Genomic DNA, 23,773 nt, shown 5'->3' with positions numbered 1-23,773 from the left:
GTGATCATCACACAGTGTCCGTAACAGGCAGCATTATGGTTGCTGAACATCCCAACTATATCTGCTTCCTATTTAAACATGTTCAACATGTTTCAAGACACATATTGCATTTAGTCTCTTCTCACAGTTCAACACAAATTTGGAGTATAGGTGGCAGAATTCATTACATATGGGTATGTAAATAATGCCAAGTATTTCACGTGAAACTGCAGTCATGTACTGCTACAATTTACCACAACACACTTTGCACACAGGAAAATATATTAACTGACACAAGCTTAAACTGAAAAAACACAGGAGTTTACTGCTCTCCACAAAACATACAGGGTCTGCTTCTCAACTTTTTTCAACCTTTAAAAAGGCATTCTGTCTTTCAGAATGGTTGTCTCATACTAATTATTTATTAAAAGACCATTATGCAGAATTGCTTATATGGTCTAAGAAGCTTTTCCCCTTTACCTTCCAAAAAAAAGAAATCTTACTCAAGATAAATGTTACACTTGCATTTTTAGATGGAGAAAGGTAGTATTTAAAATTTCTTTTCAATATAACTAGCAACAGTCAAAGTACCAAATATAATTCACTGATAAATTACGTAGAAGGCAAACTGCAACAACCCACAACAACAGAAAAGGCACTTTCATGTTCAACATCCCCAGACAAAACAAGACTAAGAACCCATACATTTAGGTGAAGAGCCTGTCCATCATCTCTGCTCTTCTTAGAGCTGAATGGTTTTTTGGGTTTGTTTTTGGTTTTTTTGCAAAGGACTACTTCTCCAGTAGTCCCTTAATATTTTAGAATGCTGACCTTTTAGCTGGCACCTAGATCTAGGTCAGGGTTAGTAGTGACCATGACATGTAAACTACTAACTATAGACCCATGTCAGCTAAAGTCCAGGTCTCTGCTACCCAGAGTACCCCAGTTTGCCTATACCACACCAAGCTACAAGTTGTGGGGAGAAGCCAAAAAATAAAGGCAACCTGAAGAATGAGCTTCCTTCATATTCCTCCAGGCCAGAACCAAGGTACACTTTTACAATTTTTTATATTACTCCTGCTAAACTTGTTTGACTGACAAAGAGTTGAAGAACATTAGTAGACGCAAAAAAAGCTCCTTTACAGCATTTTATAAAGATATTGAATAGTTTACAGATACCTGTACTAGCTCATCAGTCCTATTAGTTCTAGTTTGCAAGAGCCATTAAACCATGACAATACAAGTCAAAAGAGTTAGTGTTACTGTCCAGTGGTTTGGTTTTAAAGGAAATACAAGTACTGTGTCCTTCAGCCTTCATCTAACAGCAATATCAGTGTAACAAAGGGTTAATTTAAAAACACTTTTCTGATTATGTTAGTTGTCCTAGACTTTGCAGGTATTCTTTCTCAAGCTTGTGAATTTTGGGTAAAGGACAGTATTCATTCTTAGATACACGGGGAAAAAAAATGAAGTTTTGGGTGCTAGGACCAGATTTTCTTCATTGCCTGCATTTTCCCAGGGGACACTGCCAAAGCTGTAAACCACCATAACGATGTTCAACACCTAGTTTTGTCTTTCATTTAGGACTCTATCCATAATCCTGCTGATCATTAGGAAGCTACCTAAAGTTCTTCGTTTAAGCAGAAAACTGAGACTAAATTCTGCCGTAAGACAAATTATAGCTTACTTGCAGTTACAAGTTGCAGAAATTATTCTGGATTATCTACTATAAAATTGTGCTTTTTAGCCAACATAAGCAAAGTCTGTTTCTCCTGCTTTTTTGCAAAGACAACTGCGTGAATGTGCATTTAGCCACCCACAGTGTTGTTACTATTCCTGAGGCTTTGAGCAAAAGTATCTAGCCCAAAGGATGAACAAGAAGAAAAACCTTACAGGGGCGGGCAACAGCCACAAAAACACCATCACATACACAACTTACGCCAGCTTCAATACTAAGCCACTTTTATTCCAACATACCCTCAAACTGACTACCACTGTGGAAGGGCAATGCCTGCCTCTGCAGTACCATGGACAGTGTATGGAAAAGTTATTTAACTTCTGAGAATTCCATCACCATTTTTAAGCAACCAGCTCAAACTTTAAGAAAAGAAACGACCTTTGACTGTGCAAGAGATTCAGCAATCTTCTGTATCACACCCATAAGCTTCCGTGTTTACATCAAGGAGTACCTTTAAGTTTAAAAACCTTGCATTTCTACCGAAGCCACACTACACGTGAAGGCTTTTAATATAGGCCCATTACTGATTCTTAATTTCAAGCTCTAACATGGACAACTTCATATTAATGAAGTTGAGAATTTTTACACTTTTTTGGTACAGAATCATAGAAAAATTCCAGCTGGAAAGGATCTCTAGGGTTCTCCAGTTAACCTCCTGCTCAAAGCAAGGACAGCAACATCAGTCTTGATAACTCAGCGCTTTACCCAGTTGGGCATCAAAACATTCATGCAAGCTGCAGATCCTCTTTTACTGTTCCAATGACTGTCCCACTCCATGGTGAAACACATTCTTCCTAAATGCAGTTATTTTAATGCATGCCTACTGTCTCTTGCCTGCATTCCACACACTGCTATAAAAAGTATGGCTCTGTATTCTCAATAGCCAGCCCATAGGTACCAGAAGGTTACTGTTAGTTCCCCCTGCTTCCCACCGCTTTCTCTTCTGCAGGCTGAATATTCACTTTCCTCACAATCAAGACAATTTTAGCAAACTCTTACTTCTCATATGCATCTGCTAGACTTAAAGTCTTCCATTACATTATAAAGTTTGGATTAAGAGTTGCTTTTGATCTTCATCCCTGCACTTACCCAGATACAACTGCAGAAACTAAAACCTCATACTGAAGCCTGTTCTACTACAAGCTGGAGTTGTACGCTGCCTTTCTAGGCTCACTACAAACCCTCTCCAGGACATAACTCTAAAGAGAGTTAAGTGAATGGAACTCATGTTCAGCCTGTAGCTCTGCTTCTAAACTCAAATTAGAGCTATGGAAGAACTTCTAAAATAGCCATACAGTTGAATGACAGTTCTGCCGAGTAGAGCAGAAGTTTTACAGGCTTATATATATATATACACATACACACACACACACACACACGCACACTTGGTTGCACAGGAAAAAGTAAAGAAGCCCAGAACTGGAAGGGAGTGGGGAGAATAAAAAAAAACCCTCAAAGTCCATGGATCAGAAACATGTCAGCAAGGAGAGTAACAGTACATTACTAGGGCTACTGCCTAAACCATTTAAGTTATAAAAAAAGTGAAAGACGTTAACAAAGAAGCTGCAAGCACTCCAGCATCTGAAGTAAATTTCTGTTAAGGTTAGTGCCCTACTGACAATTACAAGCAAGAATTCCTATATCACTTTTCCCAGTCCTCCATCCAGTCCTACAAAGTTACTGATCAGGCTAATGGCAAGATATTTCAGGACAGTATCAGCTCTTCAAAGACACTCACTCTTTGGTGAAGCAAGTAACATCAGGAATCATTAACTGCTGGAAAAGCCATGTCATGACTCATCAGTCAAGGAAGCCCAGAGACAGGAAGGGAAGGACTAAAGGAGAAGAGGCGTACCCAAAGATTTACTTTAGACCTCCTAGCAGTTATTGAGCCATGTACCAGTCCTTTCTTTCCTCAAAATGGCAGGTGGAAGAACCTACAGATACAAGAAGCAGTTATACCTCCATAACAGTAAACAGGGAATCTTCTCTAAGACCTCCGTATCTCTCTGGAAAACTCAAGTCCGTCCTTTCATTCCTAGCTGAAAGGAAGCAAATGTGTCAGAGAAAGGTCTGTACTCCTCATCCAGCCCCTTTTTCTTTTTAAAAATAAAACCCTACAAATAAATGCAATCCTTGTGCCTGCTTAAAGAAATTCTTCAGAATCCTTGAGAAGCTACCAAGAATCGCACAGCTGGAAAAGGATTTGGTCAGTCTCTTCACTTTGTCCTAAAACTTGGGAAACAGCACAGGCACTGCCCTGAGATTCACTCTCAGCCATTCACACTCTTAATACCTTTACAGCCACAAGATGGGGGGGGGGGGGGGGGGGGGGGGGGGAAGGAAAAAAAAAAAACAACAAACCACCAAAACAGCAAACTTTACTTTTGCAAAAAGCAACAATGCTTGCCTTTCACCACAGAAGAGTAGCCAGGTCAGTTTAAGCCACAGGCTAATCAACACTTCAACAATTTGGAAACAGATTATTCGTTGAACAACTAACTGGGGCCCCCAACATAAGACAGACATGAAACTGCTTGAGCGGGTCCAGAGGAGGGCCACGATCAGAGGGCTGGAGCACCCAACCTATGAAAGAGGCTGAAAGAGTCGGACTTGTTCAGCCTGGAAAAGAGACCACTCCAGGGAGACCTTACAGCTGCCTTTTAATACCTAAAGACAGCCTCCAAGAAATCTGGAGGGGGACTTTTTACAAAGGTACATAGTGATAGGACAAGGAGCAATAGCTTTAAACTAAAAGAACATAGATTTAGCTTAGATATTAGGAAGAAATTCTTTACTGTGAGGGCGAGACACTGGAACAGGCTGCCCTGAGGAGCTGCAGATGCCCGATCCCTGGCAGTGTTCAAGGCCAGACTGGATGGGGCTTTGAGCAACCTGGTCCAGTGGAAGGTGTCCCTGCCCATGGCAGTCTGGTTGGAACTAGATGATCTTTAAGGTCCCTTCCAACCCAAATCATTCTACGATCCCATAAACCTGTCTATACTTTCCATTTTAAACCTAAGGCAACACAGCAACATGTTTAGGCAGCACTCAAGGCAGAAAAACAAAATACTAGAAATTAAAGCTTTGATCCTACAAACACTTAAGTAGTAAACCTTACTCAATGGAAGAGACCTATCAACTATACTGAAATTACAGAACGTGCTTGAACCAGAGAACCAAGCCTACATTTGCTTTTATTAAAACAACTCCCTAGCACAAACACTGCTGTTGCACAAGGTCACAGTCTTAGTGCATAAATCCATGTGGTACAGTGGAACTGTAAAGTTACGATAGAAGTTTAATACTAAAAGCCCATTTCTACTTTAAAGGTACATTAATATCTACACTGAGGTACTTAACACTTAAAATTTTTCAGGAGTGCACAAACACCTAAAACATTAGCCCCTGTGGGTAGTATCTGCAAAGTCTGACAGGAAAAAAAAAAAAAAAAGTGAGTCAAACATGTAAGTATCTGGAAAGTAAAACTGGCTGCAAATAAGCACATATCCTGTGTCCAAATTTGTGGCATTATCAGAAAATAGGTGGAAATTAGGCCCCTGGCTTATTTCTTATTTTATGCTGAAAATGGCAAAGGGTGAAGCTCCTCTAAAATCTGGAATTCTTTTACACAATTCAAGACAATGAAGTACCTCTTCTAACAACTTAGAACACAGCTGGATAAAACACAAAGTACATCTGGGTATTTAATACTGGATTTTAAACACAATGATCTATCAGTTCTATTCACTGAAGAAAAACATGGACTCAGAATTCAGTTTAAGTAAGAAAAATAAAATACTGTGCTTAGGACATCTGCTTGGGACAGGGCAGGATGCTACTTCACAAAGATTGGCTAATATGTGAGGCAACAGAAAATAGTACAAATGTCTACCATGTCACAGTCATACTCAATCACACTTTAGGATTATTGTTGGCTTCTAAAGAGAATACTTAGAATTTTACTTCATGGGGAAAAGAACAAAAAAAACACCAGCCAAAACCCACTATCCCACAAATGTGGAACTGGAAAACAGAACAACAAACACACCTAAATCTCTACCTCATGCTCACTTTTTTCTGGGTTGTACTGAATCTTACACACCTTGAAGACACTGTTGGGACAAGAAGATAAAATTCTAGGAACTGCAGGGTGAAATTAAGTTCTGAAGTAGCCACTCTATGCCCAGCCTTTCTACTGCTTAAGCATAAATTGTAGTATAAATATATAAAATATACCTTTCAGGAAGTTGGAAGATTACACTTATTTGACCATTCTTCAGCCAATAAGATCGCCATCACAACAAAAAACAGCACAAGGCAGAGCTCGGTTCTACAAGGCCAAATATTTCAGGCAACAAATCTCAGAAATTACTGATTATGGTTCACTTTTATCCCTATTTCTGCCTGATAAAAGTCAATGCAAACAAAGATAAAGGTGGAAACAATCACAAGACTGTCCCAAGGGTAAAAGTTACATTACAAGGAACGAAACTCCATTTCTCTTATCCAGAAAATAGGGATGACCTTGAATTATTCAAAATTTTATATTTCTTATGCCTAAACACAGGAGTTTAAATACTCCAGAGTCTTGCGTCACTGCCTTGAAATGAAGGTTGCATCCCCCAGTGAGATAAAAACTACAAAGTTTCAAGGATTCACAAATTAATAACAAGGTATAACCACTTAGAAGTATTCAAGTCTAAAACTGGTCAAAGTAAGTTGCAGCATTACTGTAGACATGCATTTTGTATTTGCAAAAGACTGGGGTTTATTTCAAAAAGCAAACCAAGAGTTCAAGCGTATACCCTAGAAGCACAGGAAAACTTCAGAGGACAGAATAATCTTTATGTCATTCACTCCACATACCTGCTAGAAATCCAGAAAGGTGGTAGTTTTGTGCAATATTCATTCACATCATAAATCCCCATTCCCAAATATATGGTAGGCAAGCTACAATCCTCTGCTTCCACTTTACAGGGAAACACAGATTTGTTACTAAACAACAAAGCTGAGAAAGATCAGGAACTGTGTTCAGGGAAGTACCTTTATCTCAGTGGTAAGCAGAATATACAACTGCTTGAAGATAACCTATATGCTGCAGTAAACACATTTTAGAGACAGTCACACACAAAGCAACTGCCTTAAAGAAAAAAAGAAAGGGAGAGTATTAAGAAGTATCCTGGGGAAACAGTTTTCCAGGTCATTTTCTAAAAAGTATGGGTAGAAAGGGAAAACTAATTTAGCATTCTAAGAAGAAACAGTCTAGTAAAATACACAAAATCAGAGTGCCCGCTTCCACAAACTTAAGTAGGATGTGTATTAGAAGTTTCAATTAATTCCTTCTACTGCTACTTCAACTATATGAGCTGCATTAACTCTAGGTGAAGTTAAGGAGTCACTTAGTATGTGCAAAGCACTAAATTAAATCCCAAACAAATAATCTCTCAGACTATGACAAATATACGTTACAAAAACCACAGAAGTTCAAGTTGACTGCAAATGCACTTGCCCAGCATATCCTTTAAATGCTGTGACTTCTTAATACTAACAGAGAGAGTTCTGAGTTTACACTGATCAAGAGCGGCTGAATGCAGTTCCTTTGGCGAAGCCTAAGCCTACAAGGCAAACAAGAACCCCATATGACATTCAAGTAACTGCCTTAAGGGAATGAAGAACTGGCTATTAGATTTAAGTTTCTTTAGGAACTAAAACAAAAGAACAACAAAATTAAGACAATATTAAGGAGGCCTCAGAAACATTTACGCTGCTGTCAGCTCTGTTTGAGGGGATACTCTAACATCCAGCTTTAGATTTGGGCAAATAACCAGAAAGTAACACCAAGTCCATCTCCTTTTGTGTCCTTCCATATACTAGGGCCTTTCCTGAATCCATTGTAAATCTCAGAAAAAAAACAGTACCGTCAAAAGATGCTGCACTGTTCCTCTATAGAAGTTACCTTCATCATGCTTTCAGAGTTGGCACACAATGAATACAGCAGAAACAGCAGCTAGTTGCACCTCTCAACCAGGAAGTGGCTCATTTATTAAGCATGGATGACTACAGCACTTCAAGTGCCAAAAGGAGCCTGCCTCTCACCTTGTCTTACCAAATTACATTTGTTTGAAAACAAATTTTTCCTCACCTCTACTCAATAGTTTAATATATGTGTACATGTGTAAAGAATTGAAAAAGACTCATGGTAACTGGTATTAATTATAAGTAGGGACAGAACAAGCATTTTACTTTTAAGTACCTATTCTGATTCTTCACTTTAATTATACTCTATGTAACTAAGCTCAAAGAAATATAAGGAAGCCTATGGTAGTGTGACTTTTAAAGATGGCTGTATGGTGTTCTGTTTTTGGTCACCAAACTTGAAAGCAGTTAGCCAGTTTCCAGAAAAAGATTCTATCATCCACAGAACCCATTCTAAGCAGTTTCTGCCTGAGGTATGCTGTTTTCTTAACACTGTCAGGAGTCATGTGGTCACACAACGCAGCTGGTTCTTACCAAGTTTCACTGTGCTATGTATTTATATAGTAGTAACCAGAGCAATAGTTCTCATACAAGGTATGACGCTGCCCCACCCCCAGGGAATCACAAGCCTCAAGGTTAAATCTGAATGAGAACATGAGCATAAGAATTAAGAAATTAATGGCTCTAAAATGGTTCAATTAGAACAGGAAATCACTACACTGGTGAAAACATGAGAATGGACCTACCTTGAAGCATGCTTACAATTATAACTACTATTCAAGACAAAAACAAAACTAATCTAAGCCAGGAGATGAAATACCCATGAGCAGAAAACAGCTTGAGGAGTTTAAGAGCTGATACTTCCTTAAACTCCCCAGCTGTTCTTCCGAATTTCCAACATACATGAACAGTAAAAGAAAACCAGTGATCACCCTCTAGTTTCAGACTTACCACCTGATGTTCTAGAACCAGTTTGCCACTAACTGTGAAACCACAACACTAACGCTAAATACATGCTTTACTAAATTAAAGGATAAGCAAAGAATCTTTCAAATATGGGAAAATGCTATAATTTCTCAGATGTGGTTCCTCAGCTATAACTTCTTTGACCCTTAACCTAGGATGAAGTTTCATAAAAGGAAACCTTACCTTCTTAGGAAAGAGGATTCAACTTGCTAAAGAACCAACAGAAGCACGGGCATTCAGAAGGAGTCTGCCAAGCAGCAGTTATACGATAAAAGGTGGTAAGATTAAGTCACTACACAAATTGGATTAATGCTACTGGTCCTCTCTCATTTAGACCAATGCTTTTAACATAATTCCAGCAGTTTAGGGGCCCCTACAGTTCACACTGATTGGGGGCAATGGATTCAAATTAACTATTGGGCAAGTTGACCTATAAACACTAAATTTTACCTAGCAAGTTTTGGTCTTTCATTTTATGCTAGTTTAGGAGCTCTCAGAGGATGCTTTTTATGAATGAGATAATTCTAGATTTCATTCAATAGAAAAGGAAGAAGTCATATGTAATAAAGCAGTAGCTATTCAAAGAGAAGGAATAGTTTCTATTTTTGCAACGTCCAACAGCCCAAGGTAAATTCTACAGATCACAGAGAAGCTTTAGGTCTTTAACTGACAAGGCACAGCTATAGCTACATATACCTACCTTCACTCATTATATCTGGAGAGCAGGTAGAGAAAGAAAAAAAAAAAAAAAGGTAGCTGAACACTTTCTCCACACATCTAGTGATTACTGCTATGTACTTTTCCCTCCCCATCTCATTTTCCTAGATTTCTAGGCTGTATTGCAAAATTGAAACTCTGAACAACAGCCACCATGTGCTTACCTATCTGGGACATTACCTTCGTCAAAACTTCTATCACCTGAACTCCCTCAGGTAGGTAGCTCCAAAGCACATATAAATATAATTGAATTACTTCCTCCCATTCTTGCACTCAAATTCTGTTGTTTTTGGTTTTTTTTAAGATAAGTTATTATAACATGTAATAGGAGATGGGTTTAGAAGTAATAAAGTTACTCCACCTGCAAGTACAGTATTTCACACTATAGGTGTCTCAGCCCATGCCTCTTGCAATTGAAAATTACTGTACACCATTCAAACAGGATTCATATTAAATCTACACTGGTGATAGAAACTTTAAACCAAAATATAACATGAAGCCAGCTTTCAAATAAATTTAATCTGTTGAATTCAGTGTTCCTGAAACAAATTGCCCAGCTTCTCACTTTTCCACTGCATTAAGCTAGGCACCTGATAGCAAGTCTTCCTATGCAGTGTATTTTGTCCTGCAAGTGTGATTGCTACACTTTTAGTTACTACTTTTCTATATCAAATATTACGTGGAAGAACCATTTAAGAACACCCACACTGTGAAAAGCAAATGCCCCTTCTGTTCAGCAAGGAAGAAATTAGAGCTCAGTAGTCCAAAACATAAGATTAGGTTGCAGTCCACCACAAACAAGGCCTAAAAATGTGCCAAAGTAAAACCAGGAATGAAGCACTGCTTGAAAGCGATAGAACATGTACTCCCACTTACTCCTGTCATATTTTTTGGTCATTCCTAGGAAGTTCTTGTGATTCTGTTCACAACTTGAAGAATTCATTAGAAGAAATTCGAAGTCAAGAAAGGTAAGTGCGTTGCCATTTTACAGTTTCTTTCTCTATCCACTTCATTTCTCTAAAATAAAAATTCCTTAAAAACAAACATCAGCCCAAATTCCTCGGGCTAACAATTAATATTTGCAATCAAATATAAGATACTGCAATGTTAACTTCCAACAATCAAGGACAGCTAAGCTGTGATGAGTTAAACACCCAAAGCCCAGAGGGAACAGTCCAAGGATCTGCACAATAACAGGGGACCCTCTATCTCACAACCAAGATATGTAGAAGTACAGTTACTTTGTATCAGATATTGCAGTCAATTAGAACCCCCTTCCTATTAGACATCTATTCTTCTCAAGACATCAGCAAGATAGACACCCGTGCTGGAATCACAGTATGTTAGAAAGCCAGAAGTTTTCCCTTCTTCCCTTGCAAGAAAACAAAACCTGATCAAAAGCAGACAGCACTGCTCAGGGCACAAGCCTCAGCCAAGTGCTAAGCTCCCTTTCCAGCAAGTTCAGTAGCACATTTGCTTGATCTCTACATCTACTTTTAACTCTGTGACTGAAGGATAAAAAATATCCCCCTTATGCTGACCCAAACCCACCATTCCCCAGTTTGAAAGCCAGCAACAGATGAAGTGCCTAATAAAAATAGACAGATGATTGATTAATCGTTATGAAATTAACATATTCTGCTCCAGAAAAACACAGCACCTAGCTTTCAGGGTACACAGAAAGAAAGGGACAAGGAGTGTCATTCTCTCAGCCTGTATTCTCCTGATGGTTTTGGATGCAGGCTTCCTCAAACTGTCAAAGCATGTGCATAGTATGTGCTTAAGGTAACTTATGAAATGCATTATTTTGTACATATGTGTTTAGAAGTCACTTGTAAGCTCCATTTAAATGATAGACTACTACAAGAAATACCTTGGAGTTGTCATGTTCCCAGAACAGCCAAGGGAAAGGGAAAGGAAAACAAAAACCCCACGCCACAAACCCTACTTGATCTTAGTACTATGCAAAAATCATTAAACACCAATTCTTCCCTTTAAGCTCACGTAGCCAGTCTAATAACAGCTAGCTGGACTTCCACTAAATTAGCAGAATCTTTGAGCCAATTTTGAGGTAAGAAAATTACGAGGATCCCCTTTCTAAGCTCGCACAAGAAAAATGCCATCTGACAAAACCAAGCATATCAAAGTTTCTGGTATGTGATAACAAAATCCAGTCTGATTAAAACATGCAAACCGATCCAAGCAGTTTAATGCAAAAATGTATACATGCCTTTACTTACAGAGGTTATATTCGTATTTACTGCTAGATGTTCACACTGCCCTCCCAATTTGCTTACAGGAAGAACCAGAAGGTCTGAGCAGATCTCAAGCCATGCCAAACCATTTGCTGCTATACCTCATTTTCCAAGCCTGATAAATGTTTACAGTTGTTAAAATGTTAACCAATCTCCTGAAAGGAATGAATTCCTGGACTATTCTCCAAGAACCAGAAGAGGGGGGCCCAGAGAGATGGAGGCTCTATTTATTCATAGAGCTCTGACTCCTCTCAACACTTTCCATCCAATGAAAGTGGGACAACCCAGGTAGAAAGACACACACTGGAAAGCAAAAAAAGCATCAATGTATTTAAAGGGCTGAAATATTCAGGACATTAAAGCAAGGTAAGATATACAGTCTTTCACATATGTGCTTACTCAAGTCATCTCAGCAATACCACACAACTGCAAGTTGGACAAAAGGTGGTTCGTACAACCTAAGACACCATTCAGCAATTAGAAGTTTAAGAACTCTTGATCCTAGCAGTCTTGCTGAGCAAGTAATTTCCTTCCAACAAGTAGTAAGGCCTATAGATCAGCCTCACCTTACCAGAACAACGAATTTAGTTGTCAAAGGCCTAAGATGCAATCTATGATCAGCCACACAGCAGTTACCTGTGCTTACAAAACACTATCTATTTGAAATAATCTCAAAATTTTGCCTACCTCTTTGAAAAACAGTTCCCAGAGTTAAGCCTTCGGGGCCTGTACTTAAGGTTCTGGCCAGAGTAATTTCAAAACATTTCACTCAAAGAATATCCTAACTTTCCTGAAGAGCAGCCATGAAGCACAAGATGCATCTGTTTATAATGAATATTTTTCATTAAACAAAAAAGCCACATACTTGTACATATTCTCTCACCAGCTTCTTTAACCCAAGCCTTTTAATTTAGTGGGCACCATATAGCTGTTCTTAAATGTTCTGAAGAAAAGACACTAAGAAATTAATACAGCACTATTCCTGACAAGTATTCACCGCTTTTTCTCTGTAAAGAGAAAAGCTGTTAGGATCCTCCAAGACTCATCATTTTAAAAGCTAATAAAGAGGCACCCGAGAAAACAGGTAAGTTAAAAGCAGAGATAATTTTATCATTGTATTCCCCCTTCCCAAAACAATCCTTTCCCCCAGAATGAACTTCATTTGCAACTCAGCCAAGTTCAACTGCCAAGCATTTCTGAATGCTTACATGTGTTTGTCTTGTTTATGAAATGGTAACTCTACCACAGAATCCCAAAAGCTTAAAGTACAACACATCTGAATCCTACACCATGCACTAGCTCACTACATTATTAGAGAGATGCTAAGAAACTAGAAGTATATTTGAGTATTTGTATGCCATCTGAAACTAATTCACACTCTCAAGCCAAACAGTGATTTTATCATCTGCTCTTCACAAGCCTGTATTTCATTTTATTCTTTTCCTCTTTCCTTTTTTTTAAAGCAGGGAAAGGAGTTAGAAGGAATTTGATTCTTCCATATATATTAATTTTTTGCTATGAGTTTCTCTTCTCTTAGTGCCATTTACAGGAATATGAAGTTGTGCAAGCACGCTGAAGTCAAGACTTTTAAAATTAAAACAAAATACAGACAGTTAAAACACAGAAAGTTCAAAATCTGTACAGGCTCAGTAAACATGTGATTAGACATCATTAACTTCTAAAACTTCTGGGCAGGAGCAAGCTAACATCTGCAGGCCTGGAGTTTCCACAGCTTTAACTAGCTGATGGGGTTTGCTTACATTAACATATGCTGTAGAGGAGAGAACTCCTCCTCCTATGAACTACGTACCTGATATTCCCATACTGACACAAGTATATCAACCAGGGACAATTAACTCCTTTCAGGTGCGGTAACAAAGCATTTTAAAATAATCATCTAGTATATTTTCCCTCCTCTTTTACCCTACAGACCAAGGCACTGGCAGCTCGCTTTCAGACTGGCAGGTAGAGCTGTACGACCGTTGCTGGAAGTAGACTGAGAGCCCGTACGCAGCCGTGTCATTTGCTTCTGCTAACGCACAAAATGGAAAGGGCTTCTTGTATTTTGCAAGTAAGAGACGGAAAGTTACGTACCAGTTATTTTACTGACAGACAAATCTCGGGAGGTTACACGGACCGTCCAAAACAACACCAAAAATAAGAGGCTGCCATTCACCATCTGTTTGCCTCTCTCTCTCAGGAAAAAAAAGTGCAGATCACAAGAACAAATGGAGCCTGGCTCCGGCAGGAGAAAGAAGGGGAGAGAGGAAATTTCCACGCAAATCTGAAGCGAATCACGCCGCGATCCCCGCGCCCGGCCGCGCCGGCCTCCCCTGGCAGACGCGAGCGGCTCCGGGGCCACCGTCCCCCCTGCACCCCCGGCCGGCGGCCCGGCCCGGCCCAGCCCAGCGGCTCCCCCGCGCCGCGCCGGCATGGAGGAAATAAACGCAGCCTGCCCCAGGCAGCGGCACGGAGGGAGCCCCCTTCCCCGGCGCCCCCCGCGGAGAAGCCGCCCGCTCGCCCCCTCTCCCGCCCCACACGGCCCGGTGCCCTCAGCGCACGGCAGCGGCCCGGCGCGTCCCCCCCACCGCCGGGACTGACACCGGGGGTGGGCTGAGGCCTGCGCCGTCCCAGCGAAGCCTCGGCGCTCTCGTAGTCAGAGCGGCCCAGCTCCCCCCCCACTCCTCCTCCTCCTCCTCCTCGCCTCTCCCTCCCCCCCTCCCTCCCTCCCTCCTTCCTTCCCCGGCCCGGCCTTCAGCTCGCACTCACCCGCCTTCCTCCTCCCTGCCCGGCCCGCGGTGCGTGTGCGCGGCTCTCCCTCACGCTGCCCGGCGCGGCGGCGGCGGCCGGGCCGGCGGGGGCGGTCAGGTGGGTGGGTGGGTGAGCGTGCGGGGAAGGAGGCGAGGGGAGAAGGAGAAGGGTGGGGAGGGAAGGAGAGAGGCGGCGAGGAAAGAGAGGAGAAGCGGGGGGGAGAAAACCGCAGCGACGCTCCTGGGGCGGGACCTGCGGTGGCGGCCGGCCGGGCGCTTGGGCGGCTGCTCCGACGACCTTTACGCGAGAGAAGAGTAATCTCCGAGCTCGGGGCGCTCCGCTGCCAGCCCGGCCACCATCTTACATTAGCGAGACTTGCCCTGGACGCCGCCTCCCCTGCGCTTGCGCCGCCGGCAGTGGGCGGGGAGCAATGGCGGGAGGGGGGGGCGAGGCGCGACGCCAGCGGCCGCGACGGCGCTGGGATTGACGGGACTTGTAGGCGGCGGCGGCGGCCCGGGCGGCGCGGAGGGGGGCAGCCGCAGGGCAGCCCCGCGCCGGGGGGGCCGCTCCTCCTCCGCCACCGCTGCCGCCCGGGTGAGGCCGGGGACCCCAACCCCTCTCCTCAGACCGCATGGCCCGGCGCACCGGGACTCCCCGGCCGTAAACCTGCTGCAATACCAGCCACCTGTTGCTGGCCGTTACATCAGCGCACATTTTAAGTACTCGGTCGATTATTACTTTTTTTTCCTCCTCTCCTGGTGTTGCTTTGGGATTTTCCCCCCGCCAGGTTGCGAAGCGACCCCGCCTGCTTCCCCCTCAGACTTTGCCGGTCGTTGGCTGTAGCGCCTAGGGAGGGAACATCCTCCCCTAAACCGGCTGTCGGCCGGAGCAGCTGTCACGGCGCCGCCGCCGGCCGGGACGCGGCTCTCACCAGCCCGACGCCAGCGCCGGGTCCCCACCGCGCCCCGCCCCGCGCCCCGCCCCGCGCACGCCGGGAGAGGGCTCCGCGCCCCTGCGCGGCCCCGGTGTCCCCTCCGCGGGCGGCGTTCTCTGCCATCGGCCCCGCTCAACAGCCCCTTCCTCCGGGAGGGCACCCCTGCGCTACCTCCCCCCCTACTTTTCCCTCCCCTTTTTTGTCCATTTTTCCCCCATCCTCCCGGGCCCCAACCGCGACGACCCGGTGTGACAGGATTGCTTCGCTAACGAGGGCATCTCTTTCTGACGTTGTGACATTTGGAGAGCCCTTCCACGCCGCCCCGGTTCCCGGAGCGCGGTGCTGCTGCCCTGCCAGACCCTGCGCTGGGTGGCCGGGGGCTCCCCCGGCTGCGCGCCCCTCTGTGCCCAGGCGTGGCTGTCCCATGGCCGCAGGCACTCACATGGTACTGCTCCTTTGCTGCGGTTTTTTGTTACGGTCGGCGTCGTCATTGCTGTTGGTTTTGTTACTATTTTCCAGGTCCATTCCCTATTTGCAACAGAAGCCAAAGACACAGAAAAAGGTGTTTTGGTTTTCTCTCTTCAGTTACAAATTCGAAGCAAATTCTGTTTCTGTGCATAGGGGTTGTAAGTAATTTTGACAGAAGCAACTTCCTGCAAATTCTCAAAGAGATGATCTCTCCACTGCCAAAAAGGCCTGGGGATTTTTTGTCTTTGTATTGTCACAAACACACGCAAATCACATTGCTTCTGTCTCCTCTTTCTACCACAGGCACCCTGGGCCATGGGCCTGTTAAAACTGAACCGGTAACTTTCCCTTCCTTTTTCTGGGAACCCCCATGCCACATAAAGGACCTCATCCCCTCGGCTAACAGACAAAAAGAGCACTTTTAGTCACTGCCTTTACAGCTTTCCAGTGGCTTCCCTGCACAGGCATCCTTAGCTCTCCAAAAAGGCAGCCTCATCCTGGGTGTTTAGTTATCAGTCACCTCCAGTGCACGAGCTATTACAGCTTTTGCCATGGCAATACCCACCTGAGAATTTTACTTGTTTCAGCAATTGATACGAAAGAGAATTGCTCATTACAAAATGCACTGGCATAACTATTTCTTTTAGTGGCATGATGGTTTTCCTCTTTACATTTGTGTTTTAGATTGAAGTGTTATCCTAGTACAGCCTCATACAATATGCCCATTCCACGAACAGTGCAGTGCCTTGTGTTGGCATAGCTTATTCTCCTTCCCCAAACAAGGTAATATTACATTATGCATATTAAATTTTACATTGATAGATGTACATCCATAACAGAAAAGTGCTATGAATTAACTTTACCTCTTCCGGCTGTAGGCAAGACCCAGGTCTGCATAAAAATAAATGCTGTTTTCAGCCATTGTCTTGACATGTGAACGCAAATGCAATAATATTTTGAAAACAAAATATACAATGGAATATAAACACATATATATGTGAGAAATTTCATGTTTCTCTGCATATATATTCAATAGTAACATATACTTCATATATATAGCTACATGTCAAACAAGTTCAGGTGAATATATATACATAAAACATATTTCTCAAAACATTTCTAATTTTCACATTTTCATATCAACCCATATATAAAAAAAATTAGGTTCCAGAAGTACCCATTATGTAAGTGACTTATATAAGTAATGTAACGGTTGACACACCTAATACCTGAAAAATTTCCTGTTTAATAAAAGCAAGTATTCTGACTTGGAAAGAAAGATTGAAAATCACATATCTAAAAGCTGCAATTCTTGATCAGAGTTGAGGCTGTTTATTAAGTGAATTCTGTGATTTCTTTTAATCCAGTATTAAGGAGTCTTTCCCTTAGTAAGAATCTGTTCATATCCCTTTGCTGAGCCCTGCATGAACACAAATTTCAGCACCATCAAATAATAATGTGGAAAAAAAATTACATGGCTGAAGATTACTTTGTCTGATGTTACTGAAAGTTACCCATAGCCCTGCTTCCACCTCTGCTTTAATTTGGTAAGAATAATTCACTAGGCCATCATGTGGCCATTGTAAGATTTAAGATGTCCTTAAATAAATTATTTTCTTGCTTTTTTTTTTTTTGTAATTGCAATTGTTTTCATTAGATTAGTCTTACATAGCCACATTTTGACACCTTATATCCTTTTGGAAATGTTTGGTTTTCATTTGGTTTGAAAAGGTCTTATAACAGAGCATGACTGTTTCTAAGAAATCGTTTCCATATCTACAAGGAAAAGCCTTCAGAATACATTTTCTTGGAAATAACCAATGTGTGCTAGCTAGAGTAAAAATGTGCATCCATATGATTTATTTATTGGGGTTCAGCCGCCATTTCCCCATGATCCACTGCATATGCAGTGTTCTGCATTGATTCACACCACACACTAGGAAGGTGTTCTCCCACGCAACGCTTCACAGTCACCATCTCATGGAACATGTCTAGGAACCCATCTGGATTCTGCAATTTGGGGTGAAACCAAGCTATTTTCAGGACTCCTCTGGTGTTAAGTCACTGCCTTTTTAAATGGCTACCAAGCTGTATGGAGGAAATGCAACAGAGATTGATAGTTAAGTGTCCTGATAAAGGATTACAAAGAGACACAATGGTGGTGTACCGATACTGGCAGAAGAGAAGGTGGAGATCAAGTAATTCCCATGCCTGGTTGGGATGAAGAGTAATTACACTGGGACTTCAGGATGGTGAAGTTTGCAAAACATCTGTACAGACTGCAGTCTGAATATTCAGCAACAAAAGCATCTCTGCATGTGGACATGTGTAACCAGCAATCCAGTTCACTTGCTGCTCACTGGATTGATGCTGGTCTGCCAGCACACACTGGCTGGATATATGTATTACACGTGTGTTTCAGAGTGCTGGTGCCGAGAAAGTACTTCAAGATTTGGAAAATTCATGATTCTGAGTTGTGCTGGAAGCACTGACTGGATGTGTGTGCCTGTATTTCAGACTGAAAGTCAGGTTTCGTAACTAGGAAAAACAAAGTATTTTTTCAAGCTTCTGCAAAGCCTCATTGATTACTATGGAAAGTTCACAGATATTAATGCAGAATGATATATAGAAGTTGATGGCAGGTTTTTTTAGAAATTCAGCCTTATTTACTGCAATAAAAATAACAATTTCTCCGCAAGCTGCAATGGATGTTAATAACGTCCATTCCTTTTGTCGCTCTTGGAGATCCAGACATCTTTCTCCTTCTCTGACTAGTGGTGCCTTTTACCGGGCAAGTGTGTTGGAGAAAGGAACTGTATGACTGTTCTGAGTAACTGTAGAACAATACTGAAGGACTTTCTTGGGAAATGGAAGGGCAGGTGGAGGAGCCTTACCAACACTGATTGGCTGCAAGTGGCAGATGTTCACCATGTCTTACTCTAAACCCATGGGAGAAGGAGGAGGTGTTCATGCTGTGCAGGGAAACAGGATGAGGGATTCATCCTGCTCCCTCTGAAATGAGGGAGTGCAGAGGTGAGAAATGAATGTATTATAGCCAAGGATATGAAAGAGATGCACCTTTGTTAATGTTTTTGTGTTATTAGGGGAAAATGAGAACTTTAGTGGCATGCCTCAGCCAATTGTTTCACGATAACCTTCACTTAGCATAACTCTGGCAGGGAGCATCTTATCTGCTAAGTGCACCTGTCTTTACAAATGAAAGCAGAAATCACCCCTGCTTTCTGGAAAGGGTGTAGTGGGGACCTCCGGGAAGCAACCACTAGTCTTGTAAACCTCAGGTTGCACTTGAGGTAGTGGTATCAGTATAATGTCCTAATATTCTTCAGAGGTCTGTTTCCTTCAGCACAACTTATAGCAAATCTTCCTGTATGTTGTTTTCCTTGTCTCAGACTCCCCTGAATCTAGACACTAGTGTGAAAGTTAATACAAGTTGCCACAAGCATCCTCCCAGCTCTGTTTTTTGCCTTCTGGCTCCTGTGCTGAAATCCATTCACAGAATGCTTGGACTTCTCCTTCCTATACTTTTCTTTTTTGAAACATTTTTTATGCATCAAGCAGCTTGCAAGGCTTGTGTTCCTCATAATAATGGTGCCTCGGTTGCCAGAGACAAATTGCAAATATTTGTCATTTCTACACTGAACTCAGAAGCAATGATAATAGGTTTCATTTTTTTTGCTCAATTTTGGAATGTCATTCCCACCTATTTTTCCAGTCTGGGCTTTCCTAGGAAATGGACATTCCCAGGGAACCCAGTAGCATGTAGTAAAATAAGATGCTTCCCACTCTACGTCTCCTTTCCATAGAAATCCTGTGCTGGTGTTGGAATGGGAAGGAGGGAAGAAGGTGCTGGGATAATGAGAGTGAATAGTAACAGGGTTCAAGTTTGCAGTTCTATGTGCACCTCTGTAGCAACATTACCTTGAAGCATATTTCCAAGAGATGAGAAAAAGTCTTACTGAAAAAGGCAATGGATATATCAGAAAGATATGCAGCATTGCATAGAAGGGTACTAAAATATATTCAACTGCAGAAGTGAGAGAGAGACACCATGCAGATAAGGAACCAAAAAGGCTGCATTGCTTTGCTCTATGCATAGTAAAATGGAGCACAGACTTTGCCTTAAGATCTCCTATAATACATACAGGTCAGCATCATGTGCATTAGGAGGGAACAGACTTTAGAGCAATTGGCCCAAATACAAGAATTTTATATTGCTAAAGATTTTATTGTAAGTGTCTTATAATCTCAGCAGTTTGAAATGTTTAATTTTGGTAATTCGTCTCATAAAATGTGAAAGGAGCTAAAGAGTGCTGAACAAACTACGAGCCAAAGTATATTTGCTATTGCTTTTTTTTCTGTGTCCGCTGTTGCAATAAATATGCCTGCCCTGCAATCTGTATTTGCTTTAACTCATGCAGTGCTGCCACTTTATTTGAGTGGCAGGAAGAGTAGCAGCAAGCCCAGATGCACAGACAAGCAGCGCGAGGTGGGGACAGAAGATGTGAGTTGTTGTTTGTGGAGCACCACAATGACCACGCTAGGGAAGGCGGTGCCAAACATGGAAAGAGGCTTATGGTTCATACAGCGCATTTCCACTACCAGTGATGGCACCAAGATACTACCTGGTTTAGAGATGCAGAGCTACAATATAATACAGAACATGATAGGAATATTTCTCTCTGCAGCATTTTCAAGCTGACTGTCTATCTGGATTCCAAACAGCATTTTTGTAGCCTCAGTCTTTGCATTTCAGTTTAGTGGTTTGAAAAAAAAAATTAGCTCTACAACTCCCTATTTGAAGCGACATCATTTGACAGCTGTGGTAAATCACCTGGGTACATGACAATATTGGGGTTCAGCAGTGACTTCCCATGGATAAGTCTTTCACAGCTCATCCTATTCTGGACAGTTAGAAGTCCTGGAGGTTCTCTTCATATCCTTTGTACTGTTGTAGACCAGCCAGTGTTATTTTGCTTTATGGTGGCACTGGTCCATTTCTCAGGAATGTCTGTCTCTTGCATTCAGTTTGGCCAAAACTCACAAACCCTAGTATTTGAGGCAGTGTCATAGGGTTGGGGCTGGACATGCTACACACAACCCGTAAGACAATATCAGGGGAGTAAAAGAGGCACTGCTCTGAAAGAATGCGTGAATCTAGAGGGACACACGCACACTGGAATTGCAAAGGAAGCCATCAGCATTCAGCAAGAGTGATAACATACCTAATGCAGATGATCCTGTAACAGAAGAGGGCACTCAGGGGCCAGACAGCAAATAAACGGTATTCCATTATACAATGAGGGAAAATCATTGAAAAAGGGACAAAATCCTTTCATGAGCTTGATGCAACTCGTAACTGAAGGCCACGGACTACTGAGCCTGGATTTCACTAATGCAAAAAGAAAGCCAAGACGCTTTAAAACAATCTTGGTGTATGCACTCAAGCCAACTCATCTAAAACACTTGAAATAACATCCCTGTTACTTGTTATTGTTTTCAAGGAGTCCTTACCTGCTTTTTAAAGTGCAACATACATTATGAGAGAGAATGATTGTTCATTATTTTTGTATTCCTTAATTGCCTCCTATATTAGTGTGTTCAAAGGAATATATTTTTTTCTCTCCTGCCCTTCTCTGCCTGCATCTGACAGCACTCAGCATTTTCCACAGAGCTCAAAATTGCTTGCATTCTTATAGAAATGCCTCAGCCATATGGGATTTGCTGAGATGAAATAAAAAGTGCACAACTTGAGAAAATGCAATACTTCATCCTGTGTATTGATTCCATGGCCACCGTATAAACAGGAACTGTTACAAGAATTTCCACTGACTGTTGGTGTTGGAGCTCATGTTCTGCATAGGCCAGGTGTGATGGGAGCTCTCCTGTCAAGAAAGTATGACGTTGCGTTAAAAGGCTGGGGTGAACTTTGATGTTTGTAAATATATTGCACCAGCCAAGCTCCAGCTGCAACCTTGCAGTATTCCAGGCAGATCTACTTCCTTTTGGCAAAGGAATGTGAGCTACCACAGCTAATTTTATGCTATATAAATAATGCTGATAGAGAGACAAGTCTGAAATTAGATAGGTTAGACAGGCAAAATAATAGATTAAATAGGAAAATCGAAGCATTCGTTAATCAGAAATATGAGTATGTTCCTTAAGGAGCTGCAGGAACCCGACTGTGATGATGACAAATGAGAGATCCCAGAATAATAAGATCAGTCTTGCATGTAGGCTGCACCGTAACTGAGACTCTGTATGACATAGATGCACTTGTTGTACAGAGAAATTGGGCCCTTATATCCTGATAGGAAACATTTCCTCTTCATAACAGCCTGTGCTTGACATGCTGACAGAGTGAAGGTTGTGCTGTGTGCCTTGTGCTGCTCCATTCTCTTTCCCCTTCTGCTCCATCTTCCCTCCAGCACCCTGCAGCATAACAGGGCTAGGCAGAGAGCCATCAAGGGCAGGGATCGTATCCAGTGGGAGCAGAGACCAGGCTGGTATCTCCAGTGTATTGTATGGGCTAACCAAGACACCTAAAAGATGGTACATATTTTTCTATTTTAATATATATTTTTTATTCTTTCATATGCATTTTAAAATTTTACTGTGTTTTCCCCTGCAACATTTTAAAATCATTGGCACATTGCTGTATGGGTAGGAGAATTTCCTGTTAACAGGCCAGATGTAGAATTAAAGCCCTAGGTAGACCTAGTTTGTTTTACTCCTAATAATCTAACACTTGATTTTTTTAAGGAATGATAAATTGCCTCTTATTCTTAAATAGGTTATTTTAAACTGTAGCCAGTCAGCCTCTGACAGGAGCCATATTTTGCTAAACCATGTAAATCATGCGCTGATTTTTAGTTTAACTTACTTTCATTTTTTTTTCTTCTCTGTACTCTCTTTGTATTGGTATCATCCCTGGGAAACCAAAATTAATTTTTGCATGGAAGGCTTCAGAACAGATGTGCCACCAGCGCTTCCATTGACAGTGTACTGTGTCATACTTGCCTGAACTGCTTATGATTCGTTTTATGCAAACTCACTGCATGCTGGGCCTTAAAATGTACTGCACAGTTGTTGGAGTGACGGAGGGAGAAGGAAGGATATACTGAGTTTTTTGTGTGGTTTTAGTCCATGCCTAGCAGTATTTCTCCTAACTAGTAAATGTAACAGTGTAATGACTAAAAGCCACAACTTCCAAAACTAAAGGTATTTATATTTGCACAGGACCTCATAAAAGTAGCCCAATTTCCAAAACAGGTGAGTATTTGCAACTTCTCCTGAGGTGAAGGAAAACTCATCTTCTCTGAAAGTCACTTCCATTCTGCAAGTTTCCCCCACAGATTTCCAGTCTGAATATTAGACCTACACTGTGGAAAACACTGGGTGCAGCATTATGATACCAAAAAAAAAAAAAAGTGATCACCCACCAGATTCTACCAAATGTATCCAGAATCTTCCATGTTTAATCTCTTAGCTGTATTACATTGGAATAAATTTTGAAGAGACTTCAGGGTAAAACTACGAGTAAGCAGAATAGTAGGTAATGAAGAAACTCTTGAGAGAAGACAGCAGGGAATATACACTGGAATAAGATGCACAGGGTGATGCCTAAGAGTAGGTTCTGCCATAAGTGTGTGGACAGCTTCATTGTCCTTCAGAGGCAAACCACTCATTCAGCTGACATGGTGGGCTATCACTTTCTTCACTGTCCAGTGCGGAAGCAGCAGAGTAAAAGCATTAAGATTAGGTGGGCAGCCAGTTACTTCCCACTTGGGTAAAAATCAGGGACAAGAGGGAAGTGAGTTGCTGGTTGCTTGCTTCTTCACTACTCCTGGCAGATAGCAATCTAGACACTGGACTTTCTTCCTTCTGAGTAATATATACCTTTCCTCATTCTTCTGAGCAGTATATACCTTGACTCATTGCAGGTCTACTTCAAAGGCACAGGAATCA

General features: G+C 42.0%; 1 protein-coding gene across 8 annotated transcripts in view; it reads right to left on the bottom strand.

Moving 5' to 3' along the window:
* The window catches only part of CNOT4 (CCR4-NOT transcription complex subunit 4), an 82,806-nt gene extending 68,003 nt beyond the window's left edge, over positions 1-14,803 (bottom strand). For 2 of the 8 annotated variants that reach the window (XM_056340258.1, XM_056340260.1), the window contains exon 1: positions 14,404-14,803. The gene's annotated coding sequence lies outside the window, so the exon portion shown is untranslated. Of the gene's footprint in view, positions 1-13,728; positions 13,870-14,403 lie in introns of all 8 variants that reach the window. The other 6 variants (XM_056340263.1, XM_056340261.1, XM_056340265.1 and 3 more) reach the window with 4 other exon arrangements.
* Between the last annotated feature and the right edge of the window lie 8,970 nt (positions 14,804-23,773).

Source organism: Falco biarmicus, chromosome 5, assembly GCF_023638135.1.
Source record: "Falco biarmicus isolate bFalBia1 chromosome 5, bFalBia1.pri, whole genome shotgun sequence".
Taxonomy (NCBI): Eukaryota; Metazoa; Chordata; class Aves; order Falconiformes; family Falconidae; genus Falco; species Falco biarmicus.
Note: the sequence above shows the minus strand (reverse complement) of the source record. Positions and strands in the feature narration are given on the sequence as shown.